The sequence below is a fragment of the Thermobia domestica genome, chromosome 6, assembly GCF_964235325.1.
Source record: "Thermobia domestica chromosome 6, izTheDome1.hap1.1, whole genome shotgun sequence".
Classification (NCBI taxonomy): Eukaryota; Metazoa; Arthropoda; class Insecta; order Zygentoma; family Lepismatidae; genus Thermobia; species Thermobia domestica.
Genome location: NC_137459.1, coordinates 267,216,288 through 267,232,680, shown reverse-complemented (window position 1 = coordinate 267,232,680; position 16,393 = coordinate 267,216,288). Strand labels below are relative to the sequence as shown.

At 38.8% G+C, this 16,393-nt stretch overlaps 2 pseudogenes; both read left to right on the top strand.

Annotated features, from left to right (window-relative positions):
• The first annotated feature begins 1,983 nt into the window (after nucleotides 1-1,983).
• Nucleotides 1,984-3,039, top strand: LOC145688616 (small subunit ribosomal RNA; annotated as a pseudogene).
• A 5,696-nt stretch (nucleotides 3,040-8,735) lies between these two features.
• Nucleotides 8,736-9,790, top strand: LOC145688715 (large subunit ribosomal RNA; annotated as a pseudogene).
• The last annotated feature ends 6,603 nt before the right edge of the window (nucleotides 9,791-16,393 follow it).

Sequence of the window (16,393 nt, the reverse complement as noted above, 5' to 3'; positions counted from 1 at the left end):
GTGCGGGTTTGCCAGCACGCCTAATGTTGTCCAAAAACTTCCTCATATTTTTGACAAAGAATGTCAGAAACCTTGACCGGACGGCTGTTTCTAAGAAAGCACGTGGGGACGGGGAATGTGTGAGGTAGGCTCTCATACGGAAGTACCTGTCGTTTACGGGAAGGAGACAATCCTTCTTAATCCGAGGCCTAGCCTGTCTATCACGCCTTCGGGCAATTGACTTCTGGCCGATGCCGCTTTTTGCGGCTGCTGAATGCGAAGAATACTTGAACGGAAGCTACTGTCACACCCAGAGGACACGAGTGAAACTTATTTCACAGGAGCAGGAGTCTAAATGTGCTTTTGTGGGTAGCCACACGGCCCGTTCTAACGTGTTCGAGGCCCCACGAGGGGAGGCTTATTCTGGTGGCTGAGAAGTCTTTTAATATTTGCTGTGTCGGGCGAACGGAAGCCACAGTCATCCGTAGGACACGAGTAGACTTATTTCACTGGTTCAGGAGTCTAAACGTGCTTTTGTGGGCAACCTTACGGCCAGTTCTAACGGGAGCCTGGCCCCACGAAAGTAGGCTTATTCCGCTGGAGAAGGAGTCTTTAAAATTTGCTGTTTCGGGTGACCAGCTATTAAACGTTTCAGAGGACTTGTCTCCTCGTTTCCACAGCATTTCCGTGCCTGTAAGTTGCGGAAGGTAGCATGCTATGCTTGAAGAACTGTCGTCCCTTTAAGGACATGAGTAGACTAATTCCATTGAGGCAGGAGTCTAATATGCTTTCGTGCACAGACATACGGGAGCAAGGCTCGCAAAAGTTGGCTTTATCTCAATGGACGAGACGTCTTTAATATTGCTCTGTCGGGATTGTCAGTTCAAACGGGAGCAGTTTCTGCACGCTACAGATCACTGACGGGATCTTTCTCGTGTTAATGTGATTCCCTAGCCTGGGCCGCCGCAAGGCTGGCTGGCGAACAAAGTAATTGGGCCTCTGGGACTTTATTCCTAGTTTCCTGAGTTCCCAAGTTAGGTTCACCTGGCGAATCGGATTAGTCCGATTTAAGTGTAAAGATAATGCCAGTATGAAGGGAGCCAAATTTCACTTGAAGGAGCAAGAGCCAGTGTAGTTAGGACGAGAGCCGTTTTGTACTCTTAAGGAGTGATGCCGATTGACTTTGAACGGGCTGTCCTCGCTTAAGAGTTTGGGCCAGTTGACGGGAGCTTACTTGTCCTTCTTGAGAATCAGGCCAGATAGGATGTCCTTTCTAGCTTACAAAGGCTTATGCGAAGCATTGTTTTTCGTAACTGACTTGTAACTGGCTTCTAAGTACCGATTTTCTTTAGTTAAGAACGGTATAGACTCATCACCAGTTTGGGCGTTTACGACTTGTCGAACGGATGCCACTGTCATCCAAGGACACGAGTAGACTTAAGCACATTTAGACTCCTGCTCCAGTGATATTTGTGGGCAACCTTACGGCCAGTTCTAACGGGAGCCAGGCCCCACAGGAGTAGGCTTATTCCGGTGGAGAAGGAGTCTTTAAAATTTGCTGTGTCGGGTGAACGGCTATATTTGAACGGAAGCCACTGTCATCCGTAGGACACGAGTAGACTTATTTCACTGGAGCAGGAGTCTAAATGTGCTTTTGTGGGTAGCCTTACGGCCAGTTCTAACGGGAGCCAGGCCGCACAAAAGTAGGCTTATTCTGTTGGAAAAGGAGTCTTTAAAAGTGCTGTGTCGGATGTACCGGCAACGTGTGGAAGGAAGCTGTTGTAACCCAAGGACACAGGTAGGCTTATTCCATTGGATTGGGAGTCTAATATGCTCTTGGCGGCTGTCACACGGCCAGTATTAACGGGAGCTAGGCACCGCAAGAGTAGGCTTATTCCAGCGGAAGAGAAGTCTAAAATGCTTGGTCGGGTGTAGCTTTCCTATCCTTTGTTAGAACGCTGTGTTGGTCGTGTCCAACACTTTCCGGCTTTTTAGTCGGTCAATTTCCTGGCTGATCCTGCCAGTAGTCATATGCTTGTCTCAAAGATTAAGCCATGCATGTCTCAGTGCCAGCCAAAACAAGGTGAAACCGCGAATGGCTCATTAAATCAGTTATAGTTCCTTAGATCGTACCTATCATACTTGGATAACTGGTAATTCTAGAGCTAATACATGCAACTAGAATCCCGCCCAGCAATGGAAGGGATGCTTTTATTAGGTTAAAACCAGTCGGTCGGGTCGTCCGTCCGAAACCTTGGTGACTATGAAGAACTTTGGGCTGATCGCACGGTCTCTGTCCCGGCGACGCATCTTTCAAATGTCTGCCTTATCAACTGTCGATGGTAGGTTCTGCGCCTACCATGGTTGTTACGGGTAACGGGGAATCAGGGTTCGATTCCGGAGAGGGAGCCTGAGAAACGGCTACCACATCCAAGGAAGGAAGCAGGCGCGCAAATTACCCTCTCCCGGCACGGGGAGGTAGTGACGAAAAATAACGATACGGGACTTATCCGAGGCCCCGTAATCGGAATGAATACACTTTAAATCCTTTAATGAGAATCTAACGGAGGGCAAGTCTGGTGCCAGCCGCCGCGGTAATTCCAGCTCCGATAGCGTATATTAAAGTTGTTGCGGTTAAAAAGCTCGTAGTTCGATCTGGGTCTCGGACGATCGGTTCGCCACCTGGCGTTTAACTGATCGTTCCAGACGTCCCACCGGTTTTTCCTTTCTCGGTGCTCTTCATTGAGTGTCTTGATTGGCCGGCAAGTTTACTTTGAACAAATTAGAGTGTTCAAAGCAGGCCGTGTCGCCTGAATGTTCGGTGCATGGAATAACGGAATAGGACCTCGGTTCTATTTTGTTGGTTTTCGGAACTCGAGGTAATGATTAATAGGGACAGACGGGGGCATTAGTATAGCGACGTTGGAGGTGAAATTCTCGAGTCGTCGCAAGACGAAGTGCGTTACTTCAGCAGCGACAGTGTTTTGTTTTGTGACAATTTACATCGTAAATTTAACTGATTCTGCTTAATTTCGTGGTGAAGTAATAATGCTATCAAAATTCATAATACATGTAGTTTATTATACCTTTTTCCGTTTGAAGATCGATGAAGAATTTTAAAAGTTACAGCTAATTTAATTTCAGGTATGTATTACCTGTTACAAGTGCATACGGTACTGAAAAGTGTTAAAAATTTAAAGTTAAAGTGCAGTGGAGGTTAAACTAAGTTTATTAAGTGATTCTGCAATGTTCAGTGCTTATTTTGTGCTAAGTTTATCCAGTTTGAGCAAAGAATAAAATAACTATAGATATTTTAATGTGAAATACGGGCATAGTTTATTTGTTTACATTCGGATCAGCAATATTCTATTGTTCCAATGTTGGAGAACACAGGGACCCAAAGAGGTAGGGCCCGGAAGGAATATGGCCACTGTTTTTGTCTGTCTAATTCTATTACTTTAATAACTGTTTAAAGTCAAGCGAGAGAGGAAACTATACTTGCTTCTGATTGATGCCACTCTAGTGTTTATTGTGTGCAAATATCGTTGACATAGACTTAATAATAAAAAAAGTTATATATAAATAAAGCTTAAATATGGGATGACTGCATACTGAACATTGATATTGGAGAGCTTCCACAGTGATCCCAAGAGATCTCGTAAGGAATGAGGCGATTCTCAGTGTCACGGTATTTTCTTTTGTAAAATGACTTTTAATTTCAGTGATTATGACTGAAATACAAATACTATTTAGTTATGCCATTTTGGTAAGTGTTGTGTACAAGTCTGGCTAGAAATGCTTTAATAATAGTAAAATTATGAATGAATACATAGGGGATAGCAGTGATATTAAAAACTTGCGATTGCGTTCTGTTACATACGCTGCTAATCTTCTGAAGGTGTTGAATTTGTAAATATATTTCTTCTCAGATGATTGTTCCTAGCCACAGAATATTAACCTGGAAGTTTTATATAGAAGACTTGTTGCAAGAAACGAATAGAATTTAACTTAATTCAATTTAATGTTGTCTTTTATGATATCATTTTTTTGTTAAATTAAATACAACGAAATATCTGTTGTATTCAATGGTAAAATTTTACGAATTATGATCAGAATGGCAAGGAATAACTAATTATTAATTTGTGAAGCATAAGTACACATGTATTTCATTTTGTGTTGCGTTGGTTTGCTTATAGTAAGTTAAACATTACAAGCTCCATCCTTTTGTCGTGGTACTAGTCAACGATTTGCGCTGTACTTAATTTTGATTATAGGGTTTGAATTACCCCAGGCTTGACGTTTTATTAAGACTTGGTTAAAATCTATTTTACATTCTATAACAGCATGAGGCGTATTAACAATTAGTGAGAAACTGGCGATTAACGCATTGAATATTTATATTTAATTTTTTGTTTGAAATCCACTTATATATATATAATTAATAAAGGTAATTTATTATTCTTTCTCTAAGAAAAGCCTTAGTTTCTTGTCCAAGGTCCAGCTGAAATTTATAGGGGGTGTCAAATATTAAATCTCGTAATCAAATCCTAACTACGAATAGACACTTTTGCCTTATCACCATAATTGCACAATAGAAGAACTCATTTAGGATTGTACCTCTTTTTTGTTTAATTCTAATATTGTAATTACTAAATTGGTTCTTGAACAAGTTCTCGCTCTACTTACTAACTTTTAGTTTTTCAATTTTTCTCATGTTCATTAATGGTATTATAATCTTTTAAGCCTAAAACTTAGCGCCCTTAATTTTATATATCGTTACATAAATTGTCATTTCAATTGTTATGTTAAATCTCACAATTGAATATTTTTTGGTATAATTATGTGTTTGTACAATTGATATCAACACATTAATTAAATACATATAACATTTAGTCCACAGTTTTGTAACTTAAGAGGCTAAATTTTTATTCATGCTATATACTTAATTCTCGCGTCAGTATCTAATTCTCTTGAAAATTGGTTTTGTGGCATGTGCTGACAATACAATTATGATTAGTGCGACTAGAAAATTTTAAAACTTTTGCAATTTAGCAACTTATTTTGCTATTGCAGTATCTTAGTGTAGCCTGTGTGAACTGGTAATTATCCTTTTCAACACAGACTCATTTTATACTCACTATTTTGTTGTCATTTTATGGTTATAATGTAATGTAGGTTTTACTCTGTGTGTTTTTTAAATAATGGAGGGTATAATTTTAATTGATTTTCCGCTCGAAGAAGATGAACTTTCTTGTCCGAAACATCCTAAGGACCTTTTCTGGAACTATAAAGGACTTTTAAATCATTTAGAAGCTAAACATAAGGATAACTATCGTTTTAGATGCAGACAATGTAAGAAGATTTTTGAGAAATTTCATATCATGTCACGTACCTAAATGCCCAGGGGAAAGAAGAGATAACGGTGATCTTCGCTGTAACTATTGCCAAAGGAAATTTGATACTGCCCATGGTAGAGGGACTCACACAAGGATTGAACACCCTGTCGAGCGTAATGACGAGAAGATGGCCGATGTGAATAGGAGAAAATTACGTCAGAGACCTGGCGCAGGGCGAAAATGGACAGATGAAGAGATCGATTTGTTTGTAGACATAGTTAACTCTAACTTAGGAGATAAGAACGTTAATCTAATATTAGCGGATAACTTCCAGGGAAGAAATCGAAGCGAGATCCGTGACAAAAAGAAGCATCTCATAAGAATTGGAAGAATCTCAAAGGAATCTATAGCCATTAATAATGACGGTAGCACAACTGAACAATTGAAGAGGAAGTCTAACTCCTACGATACAGAAGAATGTGTAAGCGAAGAGGATACAAGTCATGGAAGATATGAATTGCGTCGTAAACGGTGCAGATTGACAACGGATAGGAATAATGAAGACAATTCTACGGAACCTGGTAATGAAATGCTAATACGGAAAAAAAAGGACGAGGAAATTATCTTCTACAAGTGAAGACGAAGACGACTGCAAAATAAATTTAACGAATGGTCAAAAGGACGTCCAGACCTTAACATCACAATTTGACAGATTGGCGATTAGCGAAGCAACTCAACTAGAGAAAAGTATGGTGCATGAATCTGGAATTAACGTCGAGAAGGAAGTGAAGCCGCACATAGATGGGATGAAGGAGGACAATCGGGATATTGTTAAACATAAATGTTTTGATATTGACGGCAATACCATTATTAACGGAATAGAGTTCCGGTCTATTAATACACAACTCAGGATTAGTGACTTAAGATCACCCACCCGACAAGGAGCAGCTTGTGAATTGAAGACAGCAGATTCAACTCTAGTCTGGAATACGGATGATATCTTGTGTAGTCAGGAAGAACTCAATAATAGCAGCTCAATGACTGACAAAAACAGAAGGTGGAGTACAGTGACTCCTTTAAGAAGGAAATTAGCTAATAGAGATCTAGCTCAAAGTGCGATCTCAATTAGAAGTATAACCAATGAAGACTACTTTCCCAGTGAACAAACTTTTATTGAAGAATATTTACGAAAATTAATGAAATCAAACATAGAAGAATTAAAAGTTCATGTGTCGGGTTCCAAGAGTATAGATTTGAACATCTCCGACAATCAAGAGTCATTTAGAAAACCAGCCCCTGAATTTGAGGATTTCTCTTGGACACAATTTAATAGAGATTGCGATAGGTTCAGGGAATTGTTCCTATCTAGTGATGAGTCTAGGAAGATTGAATTGGGTCCATTCAGAGGAACACAAGAAAAAATTAACATGATTCTTGCCACTCCTCATCCAGCTGAATTCGATGAATCCTCAGGACGGAGAATTGTTAGTAACATAGAGGACTTGCTGGCCAGCGAAGAAGAGGAAGTTGCATCCTCCGAAGGTAAAGAGTCGAGTAACAATGTGGAATGGCTGCAGCCGAAGGATGTCTCAGCAAAGGGATTTGAAGAAGTGGATGATAAGGAGGATCGGCAGTCTCCTTTTGCGAGCTATACTAAGGACTCTCTATTTGGATTATACTCCGACCTAGGAGACAATTTGGATGGGGACTCAATTAAGAATGGCGATGTAATAGATGGATTTTTTGTTCGCCTATAAGACATATTAAAGAGAAATAGGAATGAGAGTCCTAAACACCGAAAAAAGGGTCTAAAGTCAAATCTGATAATAAGAAGGTACATTTATACGCCATCACCCAGAACATGTATAGAAGGAACCCTGCAATCCTTGCTAATAAAGTTTTTGATGGCAATATCGACGAATTAATAGGAGGGCAACCCATGAAGCCGAGGGATGAGGAGAATTACGAAAATAAAAGAGAAATTTAAAATGGATGAGTGGAATGAATGGCGTAAACTAAAATTTCAGGGGAAAGGTGTTGAATTTTATGTAGACAATAAAGTCTCAAATGAGATTCTATACGATAACTCATTAGTAACTGACTCTAGATTTATAGATTTTTTGAAAATTCGGACCAACACTTTCGGAACTAAAATAGCTCTCGCTCAAGTTAAAATTGGAGATGACGTTGTTTGTAGAAGATGGAGGACCAAAAACGAGACCTTGGCTCAAGTCTTGTGTGAATGTTTCGCTAACAAACCGAAAATTATTCATAGACACAATGAGGTGGTAGGGCTACTGAAGAATGAGCTTCTAAAACAGTACGACAAGGTTAGCGTCGAACCGGAAATATCTGTCGGTCAAGAAAGGCTTAAACGTGACCTTATTGCCGCAAAAAAGACGAGGCTGTTATAGTTGAGGTAACGATTCGTTTCGAACAAGACGACTTCTTGGACAACGCCATCAATGAAAAAACAAAAAAGTATGAAACGATATCCAGCACTGTTAAAGATAAATTAAATGTGGGAGAGTTAAAATTGTTCCTATTGTAATCGGTGCTAGAGGTGTGATTCCCGATAGAACCAAACAAGAATTGCAAAAGTTAAAAAATGTTAATAAAGGTATATGGAAAACACTTAGTTTAATAGTAGTAGGAAGTAGTGTCGAAATGGCAAATGCACACATAGATTAAACTTAGAATGTTCCTCGTATTTTAGTGGTATGTTTTTGTAGATTGTCTTATTGCTTTCTGGTTATTTGCTCTGTTAAAACTGGACACTATGTATTTATAATTTTTATTTAATACAACAATTGTATTGTCTATAACTTTGTGATATTTTTACTACTATTTGACTCATCTCTCTGATGTAATTATCCTGTATGTTTTTAAGACTGTATTATTTTTATTTTATTACTTGACTAACCATTTGATTTATTGAGTTGATTTTAGTTTAGCGTCCCGTTCAGCAGCGAGGCTATATGAGACGTGGACCTACTGATTAACGTGGAATCCTAACCACATGAGCTCCCGCCGGGAATCGAACCCGAGTCTCCCACGCCAAAGGCTCGTACGCTAACCGCTTAGCCACGAGGGAGTTCTAACAGTTTGATTTAATCAACGGTATCATTGCTTTTATAATTTATATACATTATTGTAATAAGTTTTGAACATTGACGGTTATTTGTATTATATTTTGTAAAGAATGCTACTGGGTTGAAATTATGTCATTTTAACTTTACTCAGATACTTGTTATCGAATTTTTTGTCAAATATATGTACCTGATTACAGGAAATGCAATATACTGCTGTAATAGCCAAATGCCTCGTCATCTAATTAGTGTCGCGCATGAATGGATTAACGAGATTCCCACTGTCCCTATCTACTATCTAGCGAATCCACAGCCAAGGGAGCGGGCTTGGAAAAACTAGCGGGGAAAGAAGACCCTGTTGAGCTTGACTCTAGTCTGATACTGTAAGGAGACATGAGAGGTGTAGCATAAGTGGGAGACTTTTTACGGGGTCAACGGTGAAATACCACTACTTTCATCGTTTCCTTACTTACTCGGTGAGACGGAGCGCGTGCGTCGTTCTTCGTGTTCGGCGTACGGTACTCTTGAACCAATTCTGGCAAGTTTGTCTTCTCGGACGGTCCGATCCGAGGGCACTATCAGGCGGGGAGTTTGACTGACGCGTTACATCTGTCAAAGAATAACGCAGGTATCCTAAGGTCAGCTCAGCGAGGACAGAAACATTGCGTAGAGCAAAAGGGTAAAAGCTTGCTTGATCCCGATGTTCAGTAAGCATAGGGACTAAGAAACCACGGCCTATCGATCCTTTTGGCTTGGAGAGTTTCCAGCAAGAGGTGTCAGAAAAGTTACCACAGGGATAACTGGCTTGTTGCGGCCAAGCGTTCATAGCGATGTCGCTTTTTGATCCTTCGATGTTGACTCTTTCTATCATTGCGAAGCAGAATTCGCCAAGCGTTGGATTGTTCACCCACTAATAGGGAACGTGAGCTGGGTTTAGAGCGTCGTGAGACAGGTTAGTTTTACCCTACTGATGCGCGATCGTTGCCAAATTAATCCTGCTCAGTGCAAGAGGAAAAGCAGGTTCGAACAATTCGTTCATACACTCGGTCGGGCGGCCTGTGGTGTGACGCTACCATCCGCTGGATTATACCTGAACGCCTCTAAGGTAGAATCCGATCTAGGCAAAGCAACGGTATCTGGCGTCCCTCATTTGAAAGTGTATTTACTACGCGAAGCGTAGGAGTAGGCTCGTCCTACTTCACATGACCCATGGTTTGCGGCAGATGTATTGATCCTTCGAATCTCTGTCATGAGTTATACCAAGATGTTTAAGTTTGGGACGTGGAATCCTCTGTAAAAGACTTAGATACCTGGCGGGGTATTGTGAACGGTAGAGCAGTTGCCACGCTGCGATCTGTTGAGACTTAGCTCTTGCTTGGAGGATTCGTCTTGTCGGTTAGACGAGACCTCCGGGGTAGCTACGCCACCTCAGGTGGTGTACTTTTTTATTCGCACTCGCTCATAATATCCAACTTTTGCTCATAATTGCCAATTTTTATTTTGTTTTCTTCGCACTCGCTCATAATTACCGACTTTTACTTTATTTTTCTTCGCACTCGCTCACACTTGTCCATTTTTACTTGACTTTTTTCCCATATATAAAAGGGTTAGTAAGGGGGACCATGCCCCCTGTCCGGCCGCTTTTTAGTGCCATTCGTTTGATCATTACTGTCACACGCGCGTGTCTGACTCGCGTCTGACTCGCGCGTGTTTTGCTGGTAAGCGGTCTTACAGGAGATGGAAGAACCTCGTAGCAAGTGTGGGCGAGATCTTTAAAGGGAACGTACTTTAGACATGGGCGACTTCGTCTGTCACTTCCATACAACAGTCCGTACTGCCTCCGTGATACCAGATACCACAGTAGTCTTACTATCACCGACAAGTACACCTGGCATACACCTCCATATAATGTGTCCGTTCCCAGAAATAGTACATTTGTCTCATTATAAGCAGGAGCTCCTCTATTTGACGACAACAAAGTCATCCATCACCGACATGGTTTACCTTCTCGCTCCCGTTAAACTTAAGCGTGGACAGATTAGTTAACATGACGGTAACTGCGCTCTCCATCACCGCCATAATTTACCGTATGCTTTCTTTTGTTGAATTTCATTAGTTTACAGTTATGTGGTGATTTCTTAATTTGGTTGTTTTCGCTCACAGTTGTGTACTTTCCAGACGAGGTATAAATATATATCTTCTCTTGAGAGTGCAACAAGGGTCTTATCTGGAATGTTCCATATGCTCCTAATTGCCGACTTTACCTTTTCCCACTCGCTCACACTTGGCGATCTTTATTTCTTTGCACATACATAAAAGTGCTAGCAAGGGGAACATGGGTCTCATGATAAGCAGGGGCTCCTCTGTATGACCGCAACTAAGCCATCCATCACCCACATGGTTTACCTTCTCACTCCCGTTAAACTTAACCCTGGACAGACTAGTTCACATGACGGTAACTGCGTCCTCCATCACCGCCATAATTTACCGTATGCTTTCTTTTCTTGATCTTCATTTGCTTTAAGTTATGTGCTTTATTCTCTTTTAATTTGCTTACTTTCGCTCACAGTTGTTGTGTAATTTCCAGACGATGTATGTTTGTATATATATATTTTCTTGAGAGTACAACAAGTGTCTTACCACACTGTTATGTTCTCTTTTTATTAATTCTTCCATTTGAAATATTCCATATGCCCATAATTGATGAGCTTCAGTACAAGGTGCCCGGCAAAGGGTTAGGGGGTGACCCCTGACTTACCTTGGCGGTCTACATCTTGTAAATTGAAAAGTCCTGTTGTGCGCGAGCCTTCGGGCGCGCTGTGTTTTTGGCACTCGACCTCAGATTAGGTGAGATTACCCGCTTAATTTAAACATATTAATAAGCGGAGGAAAAGAAATTAACTAGGAATCTCTTAGTAACGGAGGGGCCACGGTGGTTCAGTGGTAGAGCGTTCACCTCTGGTGCTTGGGGTCCTGGGTTCGATCCCAGTCCCCGCCATGTGAACTTTGTGGTGGACAAATACCGTGTGTGTGGGTCCCCTCGGGCTTCTCCCGTTTGCTCCCACTTTCTTCATTCCACCATTTCATTCAGTACTGATCTTCACCGTCTCCATTAACCTAACCGGCATAACCGTGGGACGTAAAACTCAAAGATTTCATTTCTCTTAGTAACGGCGAGCGAGCAGGGAAGAGCCCAGCACCGAATCTCGCAGTCGTTGGCTGTTGAGAAATGTGGTGTTAAGGATGGTCGATTCTCCCGAGTTCTTGAGGCGTGTCTAAGTCTCTCTTGAATGGGGCCACTGCCCATAGAGGGTGCCAGGCCCGTGCGACCGTTTCAGTTCTCGGGAAGACATCTCCTCAGAGTCGGGTTCCTTGAAAGTGCAGCCCTAAGTGGGTAGTAAACTCCATTTAAGGATAAATATGACCACGAGACCGATAGCGAACAAGTAACGTGAGGGGAAGTTGAAAAGAACTTTGAAGAGAGAGTTCAAGAGAAACCGCTCGGGGGTAAACGGATGGTACCTGAAACCCCGGATTAGAGATTCAGAGAGATCTGTGTAGAAAGTGAGTGTGAGGACTTTGAAAGCACGTGTGAACATTCTGAAGCCAACTGCGAGTATTTCGAAGATAAACATGAAAAATTATGTTTTCAAATATGAGCCCTATGTCAGCAATTATGAACGAAAAGTCGGCAACTATGAGCATCGTGAAAGCGAGTGTGAGCATTTTCAAATTACGTGTGAACATTCTGAAGCCAACTGCGAGTATTTTGAAGATAAACATGAAAAATTATGTTTTCAACTATGAGCGCTATACCCGCAATTATGAACGAAAAGTCGGCAACTATGAGCGTTTTGACGGCAACTGTGAGCTGGACTCGTATGGAAGGGTGCCTAACGTGCTCGCTTCCATTCGTGACTGAGAGGGTAACATTAGTACTAACATCACTGTCCTAACCAAACCCAGTAGGGTTGCATTCTAACACTTAGCATAGACCTTAGGCTAAGTATGAGTCGCGTTTCCTCTTACAGCAAGAAGATGAAGACCAAAACGGGCATCCTCGAACCATTGGATAAGACGAATAGCAGGAGTGGGAACGCTCGGAGATTGCTACCCTCCACAGCAATCAAATTGCAAAGTATCTTCCGGCTATTTGATTATCTGAGAAAGAGCAACCGCTGAACTGAAGGAACAAATCTTCAATGGGCCGAACGTTTTCACTTCAATCCCTTTTTTATTTTTTTATTCCCCCCTAAAAAAGCCGTTCATAGAAGCCGAAAAAAAACTTAGAAAATTTACTACTCCCTCCCAGTATTACCTCATAATTACCGAAGCGAGCAAGTCGGTCACCCCTCATAGTAACATAAGTAAGGAAAGACCTGACCAAGAATTACGATTTATGTGCCAAAGATTCAACAGTAAATAAAAATATAAATTCTTAAAATAATAAATAGATTTAAAATATAAAGCAACTAAAATCAACTAAAACCTTATAAAATCACAACTTAAGATAATTACTATAAAATTAAATAAAAGAAAATGTACACGAAACATTCTTCAAATAAATATAATCAATCCATATATATATATAAAATAAACTAACTCATGTACATACATCCTCAAATATTTATTATACAAATTTTATTAAACATATTTTCCATTTCCTTCTAATTTACTCTCTTAAAACTATTTTTCGTTTTATTTTTTTATTTTTTCCCTCTAACATAAATTCTGGCATATTTACTTTAAGATATATTTTTAATAATATTTTCCTTTTTTTCTTTCTTATTGTTTAATTTTATTTTTTTTCACTTTTCTTTTTTCCTTATTATTTTCATATATATATTGATACAAATAAAATTGCAAACACACAAATTCAAACAACAAAAGCAAATAATAAATAGATAAATAAATAAAACATTCAATAGCCTCCATTAACTAAAATAATCTAAATGACAATTTAAAATTTCCACTGATGATAATTACATAGTTCACAATTCTTTTCTGTATGAACTTTGGCACACAAAATTTTCTAAATTGAGTTGCCAGGGATTTGGTAACCGCACCCCTTGAGCCAATAACAATAGGCATGATCTCAACTAATTTATCATTTTTAAAGTACTTTTTCAAAACCTCATACTTCTGTTGTTTTTCTTTAATTGCGTTAACTTCCATATCACCATCCTCAAACCGAATTGCTACATCTATAATATATCTTCTGTTGCCCTTTTCTATAACTAAATCTGGCTTAAGTAAGCCATTGGGAGTGGTAAGCTCTGGCTCCCTACTAATCAAGAATCCACTAATATCAAAGTGTTTTATCAGTATATCCCTAATGCGATCATGACTCATAATTCTACGGCCAGCATGATGAATGCATTTTCCAAGTACATGAGCCATTGTTTACAACGGCTCATGACAAACCCTACACTCTTTGCTAATATTAGGGTTACTGCGAGCAAGAGCTATTCTCACTCCAACAGTATTCGTTCTCATTTTTAGTACATCAATATATCTATTTTCGCGCAATGTTTCCTCAAACAAAAAAAAAATATTTGCTACAGGATTATTTTTAAAATAGGTTACACCCTCACCTTGAGAATCTTTAGAAGCCCACTCTTCGTGGAACTTATCTTTTAATTTCTTTTTCATTTCTTTTAAAACTATCAGGTTATAAGGCCTTGCAATAACCAGTCTATTTATTAATTTGGTTTCAACATCATCTAGATTACTGTGTACAATCATTTCTTTTAAAAAGCAATCCTTTTCTTGAGCATATAGGGACTATGCAAATTTAAGTTGGGCCAACATAGTTATGCTGGTCACACTGAGAAGACCAAGTCCCCCATCTCTTTTTTTGTATTAAAAAGGCATCCGCCGTTGATGGGTGCAAATGCAACCATTTTTTAACAAAAGATCTAATCATATCATCTACTTGTTTCAAGTAAGAATAGGTGGCAAAACTTGAAATCCAGATATAAAAGAACTTTAGTAATAGATATGTTTGCAAAAGTATAATCTTTTGTCTCGGTTTAAGTTCAAGTCCTCCCAGTCTGACCAGCATTCTGTCTAAATTACGCAGATGCCATTTGTTTTCAATACCTTTTGCAATAGTATATTGGCATTCTAAGTACAAAAAAGGTTCTTCAGCCTTTACTGTTTTAACCTTTTTTCTTCCAAAATTAACTCTAAGTCAGTTCCTACCATGTTCTCCTAGTTAGCTCTAGACCAAATGCTAAGCACTTTTCCACCGAGATGTTTAGGCCTATTCAATTAAGAATGTCATTGAATACATTTAACATGGTCTGCAATTCGGTTCGAGAATTGGATATTAACATAACATCATCGGCATATGCAACAATAGGATTTCTATATTCAGCCATCCTATATCTCATATCTAAATTGAACATTTTTCTAATAGCCGTATCTAAAACTATATTAAACAGTAACGGGCTCAAAGGGTCACCCTGACGCACTCCACGATTTACTCTAACTGTAATATTAGTGCCGGTAAACGTAGTGATATTATCACTATATAAATATAAAATTACTTTTGATAAAGTCTCAGGTTTGATAAACTCTTGCTTGAAGGGCACCCATTATCTACAATCTACAGATAATTGAAGAAATAGTAATTGGTCTCCAGTTAGCAATTTGAGACGAATCTTTACCAATCTTTGGTATAAGCGTCGTTCTATTGTTTCCACATTTTAGGTGTTTTCCCCAATAATAACACTAAATTATAAAATTTACTTAATAAATAATAAACTACATTTTTATCTATTTGCTTTTCTAATCCATCATTACCAGGAGATGTACTATTTGTTATTTTTTATTCTTTTTTGTACATGATTGACCCTAATAGGCTCTACTAACCTAATTTTCTCTTCTACATCGATGGTTTGATGGAAGAAATCATTTTCACATTCTCCTTTCTTTCCCCAGAGATTAGTACAAAACTCTCTTATATCCTCCGGTGAAGGCTTACATTCATTATTGGTATCGTTCATCCTATCTTCGAACAACAAAGTAGCCAACCTACCAGGATTTTGAGAATACATTTCTTGTACATGTCGATATCTTTCCACTTTATATTGAGCACCTTTTTTCCTATCCTTCTTATTCTCTATCGTTCCGTCCTCATTCTTATTGACCTTACCTCCTAAACAACTTACCAAATCCTCATACCATTCATCTAATACCTCTGTTTCCATATCATACTCATTTTCTAAAATCTTATAGTCTCATATCTAAACTTTTGAACACACCATCTATTTCTTTGATATATAATGACCTACAGTATTCAACTATTTCTAATTCCCATTTTTATTTATTATTCACTCGTAACACTTCCACTTCATTCCTATCTATTTATACCGCATCTACTGCAATTGCTGTAACTGAAATCCATCACTATTTTTTTAATATATTCATTCTCTCTACTTATTACCTCCCGTTCTAAAGGGACACTTACTTCAGTAAGTGTTTCCACATCAATCATGGAACATTTTATTTATAATTTTCCCATAATCCTCCACTCGTTTTCTTAAATCTAGTATTTTCAAACAAAGAAATTGCTCCTCTTCCCCCACTTTTCTTAACTTCTAATAATACCTTATTATTTTCTTCTCTAAGTTTTATAATTTCCGTTTCAAAATTATACACTTGAGCCTTCAATTTCTGAATCTGTATTTTTAGTATTGAAATCTGTTTCTCTTTACTTTCTAAATCTTTCTGTAGGTCTTCATTAATTTTATCCATTTCCCTTGTCCATTCTTTTTCCTTGTTAATCATCTTTCCTTTATTAACTCTTCCACTAATTTTTCCTTATCTTTTATTTTGTCATTTAAATCCGTCGTAATTTCCTCAATTTGTTTTTCAAACACTTTATTATATTTTTCTTTTTCTTTAGCTATGGCCGAATCAACCCTATCATATATTAAGATTTCCGTATTTCTCATTATTGCACCCAACAATTTATTTATAATG